Here is a 14022-nt window from a genome sequence, read left to right as displayed (position 1 = left end):
TGATGAATGTGAATATTTGTTAAGATGAGAACTGTCGGATCAGGAGTTCCCCAAATTTATCTTTATGTGTTTGCGCGACAGTACAAAGGCGCACGCGGCAAAAAAAATATAGAAAAGAAAAATGGAACACTGCGTCGGCCGGGAATCGAACCCGGGTCAACTGCTTGGAAGGCAGCTATGCTAACCACTATACCACCGACGCCAGGTGTTTGAGTGGGCTCCTGCGAACGCACTTGTTCTTCGAACAAGGAACTGCGGCGAGCAGGCTTAACAGTTCTAAGGGTTCAATAGACCGGCGGCCGCCGAGCGACGACATGGCTTTGCCGTTTCATTGTTTGCGTCCATACAGTGCGAGGAAATTTCAGTGCTGATGCTGTCAGCTATTAAGAATGGCTTTGTGTGTGCGTGTGTGGGTGTGTGTTTTATTTTAATACATTCCTTAATTGATAGTCTGCGTGTTTCTTTACCTCCGTCTGTATTATTTCGCGCTGCCTTATCCAAGATACAAAAGGAACATGCTAAGCAAATCGCACTTCTGATGTTGCTTGAACGCAATATCTGGATCCTGATAGTTCCCTTCTTGTCAACCTTAATATTATAGGACGAATGCGATTTCCGCTAAGCAAGTGCTTAGCAGAAAACGTGAACTACAAAAAAGAATGCAGAAATACGCTGCAGGCAACACCCCGAGCGCTTGACTCGCGTAAAGTGCTTTCTTTCTTCAGATGAGAGGCAAGATTTTATTTCATTATTGGTGTAGACTAAAACCCATTTTGTCATTCAACAAGGTGAGGGGGCTGATATGGAAGGATGGCCAAAATAAAAAAACATGAAACAAGAACTTTAATCTAATTGGAAGTGGAACATTCTTCTAGAAAATTGGAAAACGACAGCGAAACTAGGACACAAGAATGCATGAATAAAACCAGGTGTAAAATGATGGATTCCAAGGCTGAGTGTACGTACCGATGACCACATTAGTAGCGATAGGAGCACGAGTACTGAGGCAGCCTTAGTAGTTTGTTGATGTGCGAAAATTGTTCTACGTGTAAGGCCTCCGAGACTCGCAGTGCTCCAGGTTTTGGAGGCAAACAAAACTCGGCCTTCTTCCGATGCGAGAATCAACGGGAGATCTAGGTGCTTGAGCCTAGAGGTGTGCAAGGGCTCCGGGTAGCCCGAAAGCCCGAGTCCGACCCGGCCCGCTAGCCGGGCTCGGGCGGGCCGACGTATTTTCACGTCGGGCCCGGGCCGGGCTCGGGCTACTTGGAGTTTTATCGGGCCGGGCTCGGGCCCGGCGCAAAGCCTGACTCAAGCGGGAATTGTTTTCCAGCACGCATACAGCGCCTTTTCCGCGACCGCCCTTTACCGCTTTTCCTTTCCACTCGCTACTTTAAACAAAATGGGAGCAGGTAAAGCGCTGCCTCTGTTGCACTCCGACAAACAGAGAAGTAACACCACCTGAGCTAGTGACGGCGCCACGCGACTGTTCGCGTTAGATTTAAGGCCAAATCACATATGAGTGAAAAATTAATGCACGCGACAGCGACGAGCGACCCGACGTAGATCGCCTTCGTGCAAGCTGACGCTTGCATGGGCATACCCCATACACGTGACGGCTTTGGCGAGCGAACTCCGTTGTTGCTGGCGTTGAAGCCGGAATTGTTGGACTGCTTGCTGTTTTTGCACGACAATTTGTAATCTCTGTAATAGAGACTGTTCGTCGTGTGTCGTTTGATCATATTTGATATGCTCAATGAAATGCCAAATTACCGGAAAACGATGTTTTGTTTTCGCAGCGAACCTTCAAAAAGCCGGGCCGGGCCCGGGATTGTGTTTTCGTACGTCGGGCCGGGCCGGGCGGGCTCGCAGCCCTTTGCCGTCGGGCTCGGGCGTGCCTTCGACAAAGTCAGCGGCCCCGGGCCGGGCTCGGGCTCGGAAATACGGCTCGTGCACAGCTTTACTCGAGCCGGTATACTCGAGTCGGCTACGGCCTTTCCCTCTTTCCTCGTGACTTGCTGTACGCCGGCGGTTATTTACGACACAATGGAGCGCGCAGCTGTTCTCACATGATCGGTGGGCGTCGTTGGTATAGTGTAAATAAATCATAAGGAATGCCCTCCGATGCGTCTACCGGCAAGAAGCAGGGGCAACTCTTTCTTTAATGTGCGCTGTAGCACATCCCAGTAACACGCCTTGTGGAGAACGAAAACGGAATTTGAACATGTTCACCAGGTTGTTCGTCCTGTTCGTGATCACTTTATTGAAAGCGTGGTGCGTTTGAGAGAGGTGCTTCGCACGCTCCCTGACACACCGGTGTGGATTTCTGTGCTCGATGAGTTAATCTGCATGAAACAATTTTAATCTCGTGTTGGCCAAAGCGTGGCCGACGCGTTTTATGTATGTAACCAGTGACTTCAAATGCGTAAGTCGGGAATAAAGAAAAAAAAAGTCGGTGGTATAGTGGTTAGCATAGCTGCCTTCCAAGCAGTTGACCCGGGTTCGATTCCCGGCCGACGCATTATTTCTTTTTATTTTTTTTATTTGCGCGAAAAACGTTTTCACTGCATGGTCATATTTTTGCTCTCTTGTGAGCAAACGCAGACAGTGGTTACGGAATAAAAAAAACGTGGAAAGTTTGCTCAGAGTCTCGCAATGTTCGGAACTGTGAAACACGGTCCCGTGGCCGCTCACTGGGCAAGGTATTTCTCTATTTCTCTATATTTCTCTACACAGCTGGGCGGCATTTGATTGATTGATTGAAGCCTTTCAATATTGGCACGTACCCACTTTGGGGGATTGGCCAAGGAAAATTATTGTATCTTATGGATGATAACTACATAAATTTTTACCTCCCTATTACTAAAGTAGAAAAAAAACGCGAAGATAAAGAGAAATCAAATTACAAAAGGTATTATAACCTACGGAGGATAATTACATTAATTACAATTTTGATCCAACCAGACAGCTGAGTTTACCTGACCCGACCAAATTTGACTCTATGACTTACTTTTAATCACATCTTATAAATATGTTGCCAGTATTTTTCTAGTATTTCTTAAAGCACACCTTATGTTGGAATACGTTTAGTTGCTAGAATGAAATTACACGCAGCATCAAAGATTTCTCTATGACAATGTCCCAAAACAGAGGCACCGAAATTTAGAACATTTTCTGCAGTTAAACTTAATCCAATCGTCGAAAATGGAATAACCAGAAGTCTTTTCCTAATTATTGAATAGTTGTGGCATGATATAAAATAATGTTCAACAGATTCTGTTGCTTCGCATAATGGGCAAAGGGGTGATATCGCCAAACCAGCTCTGTGTAAATATAAGTTTAATGGGGGGACACGGCATGGAAATTTGGAAATAATAACTTCAAACTTTCTAGACTGACTCCACTTAGGTTTCCATGGAAATTTCAAGTGTAGATATTCTGTCCATTTATTTATAGTTTCAATCATATCTGTACAAATTGCTAATTTCCTATATCTGATCGCTGCTATGTATTCTACTTCTGGGAGTACCGAAATTATTGGTCCATCTAGGGAAGCCCGGGCTAAAGAATCGGCCAATTCATTTAATGGTATCCCGCAGTGACCTGGTACCCACAATAATTTCAGGAGTTTCAGCTGTGGCGTTACTAATGTGCGCAAATTCATTAGGGCTCGGCAATGTTCAGAAGCTCTAAGTGCTGTACATACGGAATGAGAATCTGTTATTATGATTACACTATTTTCGATTGAAGGCAGTTTTCGAAACGCCAAAATAGCCATGAGCACAGCCTCAAAAACAGGAGTAAAATCTGGCAGCCTCACTGAGAATGACCAGCCAAGCAAATCGGAAGCAATTCCTACCGCTGCCTTTTGATTATTCACAGAAGCATCTGTGGCTATTATGTTTTTTGTTTCTGCATGAACCAAGTAATCTTTTAGCCTGTTATTCAAAAATCTGAGAGATTGGAACTTAGATTTTGGGGGGAAGATTTCATCATATTCTATCGTATTATTGCTATGTGAGCCATTAGTTTCAATTATCGTTTTAATGTCCACCTTAATGCTGTCCAGTTTCTTTTGAACAAAAAATATTTGGGGTGTGTGAAATCGTGGCCAATGGGCAAGGAAGAAGGAGTCGAGGTCACTGATAAAGGCGTATTCAGATCTTCTAACCGGTAAGCTGTAAAATTTTAAAAAAGTTTGCACCGTTAAGATGCGGAATCGACAAAGAAGCGTTGGAAGGCGTGCTTTTTGATACATTACATTAATGGCCACAAACTTTGGGAGCCCCGGACACATTCGCAGCGCTTCACGCTCCAATAAAACTAAAGGTTTTGTTTTATTAGCAGGGCCGCCCGAAAATAATACGCACCCAAATTCCAATATTCGGCGCATGTAAATTTTGTACAACATTAACAAGGTGTCTCTACGTAACCCGTATTTTCGGTTACTCAGCCTATGCAATAAGCCTAACGCTCGTTGTACCTTTGTTGGTATATATTCTATGTGTGGACTCCAATGAAGTCTTTCATTATAAATCATGCCCAAATATTTGTAAGAATCCACTTGTGGAATGGGTTCCTGCTTATACAATACGGAAATTGAAATTGAATCTGCTAGGGAAAACACCAAGAGCGCGCTTTTACTGATGCTTAACGACAATGAAATCGACTGCAGCCAAATTTCTATGGTATTAAGATACCTTTGCCATTTTTGAAGTAATGAGTAAATATCACTGTCTGCCACGAAAAATGCGACATCATCTGCATAAATGTAGACATTGACGTCCTGGTCATTTGGAATAGAGCTCATCAGTACATTGAATAATACCGGAGATAGGACTGCCCCTTGAGGAACTCCGCGTTTCTGTTTGAATTTAGATGAACAACAGCCATCCTTAACACAATAAAATTCCCTTGATTTTAGAACTTCTGCTACCCACTCAATAATATATTGTGGAAAATTTAAGCTCTGTAGTGTATTCAGTAAAATGGAGTGCTCTACACTATCATAAGCTTTAGCTATGTCAAGTGTGACAAGAGCGGCGTAATATCTTCTTTTTCGGGCAAGCCGTATTCCACTCTCTAAATCAGCATGAGCACACCAAATTGAACACTCATTACGAAAACCGATTTGGTTTGGTTTTAATATTGACGTTGTCTGCCACCCAGATATTTATCCTGTCATTTAGGACCCTCTCTATAAGCTTGATCATATTATACCTTAGAGAGATGGGTCTGATATTTCTATTGTTAAAACCTATTCCTTGCTTTTTTAGTACAGGAATTACTTGGCTATTTTCCAGTCATACGGTATCCAGCGTTTTTTAGAAGATAGTTTATCAAATTGAGGACGTCAGTCAGGTGATACTCTGTGTAAAATTTTAGCATAGGCACTGTAATGCCATCAGGACCAGGAGCAGACGAAGGTAAATATCTAATCACGTTTGACACTTCGGACAGTGTCACGTTTTTCAAAGTTACCATGTTATGGTAGATTTTTGCCAGTTGTTCTGGCACAGCTCGAAGAGAATCTACTTTCTAGGACATTTACCAATTGACTCTAAAAGATTTTGTCATTCTTCCGACGATAGATTTTCATAATCAGTATTTACTGGTAGACAATAGGATTTTTCGAGATCTCATATAACGAAATAACGCTCTTTTACTTTAGGTATTGGAAAGAAAATCGAAATGTATTTTGTCATACTCTCTTTAGCTTGGGCCATCGTGCGTTTAATTACCAGTAGCAATGAATTTGTAGTCTGACCAATTTCTGGGGACTGATTATGAATTAGCTTGCTTCCAAGCTGCCTGTCGTCGTCTGTGATCACGTGAGAAACCTGAATTCCACCATGGACTATAAGGTACCCTCTTGGACCGATTCAAATAGTAAACTTGCTTTTTTATATGTTCTTTTAATTACTGCGCTCAATTTCATAGCTTTAGTTTCATCACTCGTCTTCAGAGGAGAGATGCTAAAGCAGCTTTTAGGTCATTTCTATATTTCGAATGATTTATAAAAATTCGGACGTCGAAACATGATGGTATCATGGGGTAATCAATATCAAACATTAGGGGCAGGTGTCACTAGTGGTGGCGACAGTCCAGGGCTATCCACGAAGTGCTAGAGATTGTCGAGCTTACAAACTGCAAAATCTAAGGCAGAGCGGGATCGATCTCGGATGCAAATGTGGGGAGTTCTAGGCGTTGAGGCACGATAAATTGTTGTCTATAGACCAGTCCCACAATCAGTTAGCCACATGGATCTGCTTCTAAAACCCCAACAGGTGTGGTGGTAATTAAAATCTCCAACCAGAACTTTTTTTTACAACCATGAATGAACTTGCCACATTCTAAACTTCGCGTGTCTTGTACGCCCACAGGAAAGTAAGCGTTTACTAGAGAGAAAGGTTAGCATCCTGGCAAGGGTGATGTCTAAGGCAAAAAATTTCGCATTCTGGGGAACATACCTTTTGTACGAATTTCGGCCTTAAACTAATTTTATTATTGATAAAGAATGCTAAACCTCCGCCTTCGTCCAAGCTGGCCGTCGTCTTTCTTACCCCAATCTGGCTCTCAAGCCAGTGCCCTATAATTCGAGAATCAAACAAATGGTTATGACATATTTGTTTCTGCAAACAAAAATAAGCTTGTCGAAATGGATTAGTAGCATTTCTCAGTTTCACATCGACATAACATATAAGCTCAAAAGAGATATTTTTTTACTTTTATAAATTTAGGAAAACAAGAAGAATCAATTTTATTAGCTTGACGGAACCAAAGTGACAGTCTTTAGAAAATGGCGGATGGCTCCTTGTACTACTGAAGCTTCCAATGGAAGCATGTCACCCAGAAGACACGCCTGGAATAAAAATATGGAAAAGTGCGCTGTATTAAAACAAGAAATCAATATGCAAATGACAAGTCGACGAAAGAATACTTTTTACGGATACAAGTGCATTGCCAATTGAATTGACCCCCTTTACAGCTTTAATATTAGTTGTTGGGGTTTAACGTCCCAAAACCACTCTATGATTACGAGTGACGCCACCTGGGGTTCTTTAACGTGCATCTAAACCTTAGTACCCAGGCCACAGAGCAGATGGACCTCTCGTACACCTAAATCTAAGCACACGGGTACTCTCCATTCCCACAACCGGTGTAGTATTTCTCGCCCGACGCTATTGGTCACTTCAATGGCGCGCCACCACCCATCCGTCTGATGCACCCTTCGTAGCTTGGCACCTTTTCCTGATGGACACATCTTCTCAGGAGCGCTTCCAGCAAAACGAAAATTGGAACAATACAAGCGGGGCTCCAAGTTACACCCGAATTTGCGCATGCCATTGTGTCGAAAAAAAATTCTTTACGTGCGCCTTTGAATTAAGATGTGACTAGCCATACCTTGCGGCGTAAAAATTGTACTCGCGTATGTGAATTGAATAAATGTTGCTATTGGGAACTCGTATCATCTTAATGTGCATTACAGGAGATGGAATTCACTATGAATGGGCTATTGCGAACTCGTATCATCTTATTGTGCATTTACAAGAGATGAAATAGCTGAGATCCTAAATACCGTCGAATTTGGGCAGGCTGTGTGTTTTGCACAGCATCATTCTTAAAAAAGGAACAATACATCAAGGTGCGTATACAAAATGTTGCTGTTCCTAGCTTTGAAGCAACGCATTGCTACGGCACCTTATTCTAATAAAAAAATATTGGGCTATAACGGACATTGAAAAATGGTAATAATTTCTAACCAACACTCACTTTTTCGGTAGTAACGATATAAGCTGCACTTAAAGTTTGTTCACTTGCATCTGTCTCTTCTGCTTGCAGAATTCCGAGTGTCATAAATGAAAGGGTGATATAGTAACTAATTATTTCTTGTAGCCTTGTGCGTCAAATGGGCAAATAGCTTGACTGGCTGTAAAAGGCTTGTCGTAGGCGCGCCACATGTAATTTATTTAGCTATTTAGTGAAGTATGAATTGACACTTTGGCCAAACGCTATACGTGGACAGGTTTCTGACATTAGAGATTGAAAAAACGTTATGCTATTAGAAGATACCAGGATGTTTCATAAAACACAGGTTTTATTGGAGACATGAAAGAAGTGGCATCTACAGTATTGCGGGACTACTGAAATTAACACACATGTTAAGGTAACACTGGGTAATGTGGGTCGCAAATATCAAGATTTGTTAATTCTGTAGCAGGTATCCAGAGTTCTTTATCCCCGCGTGCGTTAACACATCATCTTATCATCAATTCAAGATATTCCAGAATAGGGAGGAAGAGATGTCTGGTTCGCTCACATTGAAATTATGCATCAGATCAGTGAACTCGTTCTCCTTGAAAAGAAAGATTTCCTGTAAAGTGGAAGAATACCGAAAAAACAAAAATTGCTGTTGATTTTCTTTTCTCTCCTTACCTTTCTATTAGAAATGCCACATGTTTCAGTGTTTTCGGCGCGTGATGACTCGATTCATCCACTGTATCCTTGTCTAGTGTGATTTGTTGCCTCTGAGAGTAATAACGTATTGTTATGTAAGCTAATAATACGCAGGAGGGGGAAGTAAACTGAGGTGTAATGCTTATTTTTCAACGTATACAATTGCTGTGTGTACTTGCCAGTCAACTGTACATCCATAGTGGTCAAGTACGTATAAAGATATAGTTGAGAGGTTGTTCTTTTTTTCTGAATGAAATGGGAAGCCAAATCACTAGGAAGCATTGCTGAGCAGTATCGAAGATTCATGTATCTCAGATAGTATCTTAGACATTCATGGAGTAAATTGTACCTGTATCGCAATACGTCCTCCCAAGACGAGTATCTGTAATTTTATTTCCGATATATTTAATAATGTATCGTGTATCTTAAGCCACAATATACTGCGACAGAAACAACACCATGGCAAACAAGAAACGGTGGCTGAACTCCGCTTCTCAAGCTCATACTGCTGCCACGAAGCCACCTGAATATACTAACGACAGTCAAATTCTTTTATCTTTCCGCCAGTGTTCTATAGCTAGGGCAGGCGATGAGGCTTACCGTACTGCAGCGCTCTCGAACAACCCACGCGTGGACTGTGGCGAAATGAGCGGGCCCCGTCTGTACGCATCGGCTTCACAATGCGTCAGCTGTTTTGACGGCCGCACAGGGCAAGGAAACGCCATTGTGCCTAAGCGATAGGCTGATAGTCCGCGCTCCGTTGCCTCGGTTTAAGCACGTTTGAGAGCGCTGTAGTAGAGTAGCGCATGAGCGGCGCAGCCACGTGGATTTTTAACACGAAAATGTTTTAGGCTGGGGTCCGCCAAGACTTCAGTGACGTATTTCCGTCACGGAAATGAGGTAAAAAATGCACACGATCAGATAGTGCACACGATCAGATCAGATCAGAATGCCACACGAAGAAAAAATTACGCCATCTTCCCGCTAAACGGGACCATGAGGGTGATGCGAAGCCGGAGCACTTGCACGATCGCGTTCCGCTGGCGTTCGTTGGGCATGCTACCCGACCTCGCGTCGTGGAACGCGTAATAGGGAACGCTACGCGCGTCGTGTCTTCCCTCTAGCCTGGCCGTTATTCTTGACAATGCGAGAGTGGGGAACGCGGTCGACAGGCGAGCGAGAGGGGGCAGCGTAGGAGACGAGAGAGAGGGGAGGGGACGCGCATGCGCTGGCGCTCATCGCGGCGTTGCGCAGGAGAGAATTTCGGCATGTCGAGCCCACATTTCAGAGGAGGAGTGGAGAGGGGAGGGGTAGAGGCAAAGTGGAGAGGAGATGGGCGTAGCGTTGCTGTTTGTGGGCTGATGCTGACGCTGCTTGCGCCAACAAACTAACTGACAGGACTGTTGCTTCCATCACACTTCATCGAACCATCACACTTCATCGGAAGCATCAACGGAGTCAAGCGGAGTCAACCGAAGCAAGCTCTGCACTGAACTCGCACAGCGCTCTACCCGCTTATATTACGCTTGAAGGAGAGGAAACTAGAGGAGGAGAGTAGCGCATGCGCCACGAGAGCAGAAGCGAGAACGCAGGAGAAGCGCAAGCAGGTGGACGGAGAGAAGTGGAGAGAGTAAAACGCAGCTGTTGGAGAGAGGGAAGGAGGAGAGTTGCGCATCCACTGAGCTGTTGGAGAGAGGGAGGAGGAGAGCTGCGCATCACGCTATGCGCCACTGTCGTACACTTCGGAGGCTTTACAAACGCGCCTTTCATACCTCACACTTTTCTCTCACATTGCTCGTGGTCGGGGGGCGGTGTAGGCGTCAGGGAGCGGTAAAGGGAAGTAACGCATTATGACCGTGGACTCCACCATCAGCTCCTGCAACGCGACGTTGCTACGCGCCCGTCCCATTCAGCGTGTTTCCAATAGAAAAAGTGCAATTTTGTCAACGCCTTAACACACCGCGATGTGGCGACCTTAGCCGTAGCCTCGACCTCATTCATAGCATTCACTCATATTAAAAATGGTTCTGCGACGCGCACCTGCCTCGCCTGGCTGTAACACCGCGGTCCCCACTTACACTCGCCCCGTGAAAAATCTCGGCCGGGCTAGAGAGGAGACACGACGCGCGTTGCGTTTCCCTCTTGTCTGGCCGTCATATGAAATAACTCTTTAACATGCCGCGGGATGGCGACCTTATCCCAAGGTCTGCGTTTAATTAGCGACGCTCTTCTGGCTGCCATGAGTCCCACGTGAAGGTAAACCATACGCCATCGGTTTCATTCGGTCGCGGTAAACCACTTTTGTAGATATTTGGTTCTAGTTACGCGAAACACCCTGTATACTTACTGTGATTGTCTGACGCAGAACCGCCTCGCTATTTGACTGGGATATATTCGTTTTCGTTTTCTAGGTCGCCGTAAAGTTTTATTTTTTACTTTTAGGGGCGAAGCTCCTCTTAATCTAACCTTGTCACGTCTCCGTTGTCCGGCGTAACCACCTTTGCAAACTGCCCACTACTTCGTCTTTGCAAACATCTCACTACGATCCATCACCGATCCATTACTTCACCGCCCATAAAGCCGTTATAATGAAGGGGGAACGGAAGCCACCTTTGCAATCTGCCCACTACTTCGTCTTTGCAAACATCCCACTACGACCCATCACCGATCCATAACTTCACCGACCATAAAGCCGTTATAATGAAGGGGGAACGGAAGCCACGTCTAGCTACAACTTACGATTAATAAAATTTCTTGTATAAATATATACAGTGTTTGTCACGTCTTTGATGATGTACTGGGCTATCGCTTTGATTACTGCTAGGTGAAACCACTGATGATATCACGGTGTAACCATGACTGCTTCAGGAGCTTCGCCCAAGCTCTTCATCATTCACCCGTGGATATGCTGTGAATTTTTTTTACTGTTACAATCAACAGGTAATTGGATCAATAAGTGGCAATAGTTAGAATAGCAATGCTCTGCTGCGACACTTTTAACACTACAATACGCCAGAGATGTTTCTGGGCGGCACTAGTTCTCTCGGAGAAGAATTGCTAAGAGATTTCTCGTTAGTGAATATGTTGCTAACGAACGCATCACGCAAGCAGATATGCAGAATTTAAAAAAAATCATTGCAGTTTTATGTCCTCAGTGTAAACACCATGCGTCACAATTAATATCACCACCAGCGTTGTTCCTGCTCTACACCTGTCGGGTGATCCGCTAAGGGACGGCTTCGTACAGCTCTCCCGTACTAGAGTACGCAGTACTCTCTATATCGTTCACCTTTGGTTCTAAACACGCATACGACAGAATAGGCATGTTCAAACTTCGCGTGAAAGGTGAAGCCGCATTGGACCAAGGCCTAGAGATGAAGACGAAGCCCGAACCTATGAAAGCATGAATATGAATGTTCATGTCTGTAATAGGTGCACAGCTACCTCCTTGCTATATGCAAAAAAGAAATATATTTTGTGGCACACCCCGAATGGAGCTATATGGAAGTCCTAACTCAACTTAAAGGAAGAGCTAAAATACGTGCACAGAAATTGTCAAAAAACCCCACTCACTGGCTTTATAGTGTACAGCATCATTGAGGTCTTCACTGCGCACTGCCGCACCGCTGTCCTGAAGGCAAGGGCACTCTGAAAAATACATTGCGTGAATGGTAAAATGATTGGAATCGTCATAATTGGGTCGGTAACTGAGAGCGTGTGGTTAGAGAGCAAGGAAGCTGCCTTAGAACTCGCCACCGCGCTAAAAAAATGGCCCATATCTTTTGATGACGCAGTATGTTTCTTATTAACGGCTATTGAGCGAACTCATCCCACAGTATTTTATTTATTTATTTATTTATTTATTTATTTATTTATTTATTTATTTATTTAAGAAACACCTTCAAGGCCCTGTCGGGTATTGAGTAAGAGGGCATTTTAATATTGAGCAAAGTAGAACAATGGAAACAAGGAAAAAAGAAAAATCTAACGCAACTGTACCATGGTTGAACGAAAATAACGCATAGAATACGAGCGCATAACAGCAAACAAAGAAAAGGAAAATTAAGTTAAGAGCGTGCATAGATGTTCACAAAACTCTTCGGAGACGACATCATCGGGAAGGCCATTTCAGTATGAGATCGCACGTGGTACAGTGCATGAATTGAAAGCAGTAGTATTAACAAAAATGCGCTTGAAGCTGACTCTTGGGGGTGTGCGGGTTTTGAGAGGTAGTATGTGCGGTACATTGGAATGAACATATTTGTGATGTACACAGAGCAAATCTGTGGATTCTGGCCTTACAACTTCCAGTGTGCAACAAGTATATCTACGCTGCTATAGATAAATCTTACTTTAAATAGACATATCTTACGCTGACACCATACGACAGACGTTTAATTACTGTTGCAGATGTACTGGACGCTACAGTACAATACAGGTGAAATAATTGTGATCCGGAAGTGCTCACATAAGCCAAAGGCCCTCACAAAGAAATCATAGAATAAAATGTGAATAAATAAGTATATTTCGCGCTATTATTCTAGAAAATATGAACTAGTGTAGGTATTCACCTTACACAACTATTAAACTTGCCTATGAGCATTTGTTGAAATTTGGATATTTCACCTTTTGTTTTTTCTCTTCATGACGAGCGTAGCACAGATTCATTCCCAAGCAAGCTTTTTCGCCTATCTGCAATGTATGCCAAAACATAATAAGTATTCATATTGTGGTAACTGGGTACAGAATCATCCAACAGGAAAGCACATAACAGAAATGAAAGTTCTTTGGGACAACCTCGCTCTAGACAACTATTATGTGTACAGTGCCATTTACCAGTGAATACGCGTTCACTGATGATGGCTTCTAAAAAAACGCAGCGTTTTTTTAAGTTGAAGTGATGGTATAAAACATGGCAGATTATCGTGCAGACGTAAACTACACCTAGAAAAAAAAATATTGGCGCCAGAATTTCTAAAATACCCAGGCTTATAATCAATAATTTCTAGTAAAGGATCAATTTACGAAAGCTGAAAGAGTGGAAAGAAGGGCAGAAACAAAGCCAAACCGTAAAATGTTCTTCATTTGACCCCATGGCAAATTTTTATTGCGCACTGAAAGCTCTGAGGGGGCAAACGAAACAGTGGTTTTCGACCCGTTTTAGAGGAGTAGTGACAGAAAATTTGTGAACCTTGTTTTTTCTCTTACTCAATAGCTACTGACTCGTTAATAGCGGCAACGAAACTCATTTTCCCCAGCGCGAGAAGAATGTTTAATTATATTCTCGTATGTTACGATCGAAGGCAGTTTTGATTTCGAAGAGCACTCGGTGGCCCCGTGACGTAATCGGCCTACTCATTAACAAATACTATAAGGCGACCACGAGAGCTACTGACGTCACTGGCCAGCTTCTGCCATGTTGTCAGCGTTGCTGCTTCTTCTGCTGTGTTGAGCGGTGCGAGTGCTTGTTTCCTCGATCATCAAACGATGCTTATCTAGTGCGGCGACAGACGAAAGAGCTGGGAGGAATGTAAAAATCAGTCATAAAAGCTCGATTCACTTCGCGAA

The 14022-nt window shown here is 43.5% G+C and overlaps 2 long non-coding RNA genes and 2 other non-coding genes across 4 annotated transcripts in view; 1 reads left to right on the top strand and 3 right to left on the bottom strand.

Annotated features, from left to right (window-relative positions):
• LOC125759715 (uncharacterized) overlaps positions 1-1122 on the bottom strand; it is a 46676-nt gene extending 45554 nt beyond the window's left edge. The window contains exon 1 of the long non-coding RNA XR_007417347.1: positions 1047-1122. This is a non-coding gene — a long non-coding RNA (uncharacterized LOC125759715). The remainder of the gene's footprint in view (positions 1-1046) is intronic.
• Positions 131-202, bottom strand: Trnag-ucc (transfer RNA glycine (anticodon UCC)). Its single transcript has one exon. It is a non-coding gene; the product is annotated as a tRNA-Gly (tRNA).
• A 1324-nt stretch (positions 1123-2446) lies between the features above and the next one.
• Trnag-ucc (transfer RNA glycine (anticodon UCC)) lies at positions 2447-2518 on the top strand. Its single transcript has one exon. It is a non-coding gene; the product is annotated as a tRNA-Gly (tRNA).
• A 4227-nt stretch (positions 2519-6745) lies between these two features.
• On the bottom strand, positions 6746-13149 carry LOC119402941 (uncharacterized). Its single transcript, XR_005186011.2, has 3 exons — positions 13081-13149; positions 8318-8371; positions 6746-6859 (listed from the first exon to the last, which is right to left on the bottom strand). It is a non-coding gene; the product is annotated as an uncharacterized LOC119402941 (long non-coding RNA).
• Between the last annotated feature and the right edge of the window lie 873 nt (positions 13150-14022).

Source organism: Rhipicephalus sanguineus, chromosome 8 (genome assembly GCF_013339695.2).
Source record: "Rhipicephalus sanguineus isolate Rsan-2018 chromosome 8, BIME_Rsan_1.4, whole genome shotgun sequence".
Taxonomy (NCBI): Eukaryota; Metazoa; Arthropoda; class Arachnida; order Ixodida; family Ixodidae; genus Rhipicephalus; species Rhipicephalus sanguineus.
This window is presented reverse-complemented; position numbering and strand designations above follow the sequence as displayed.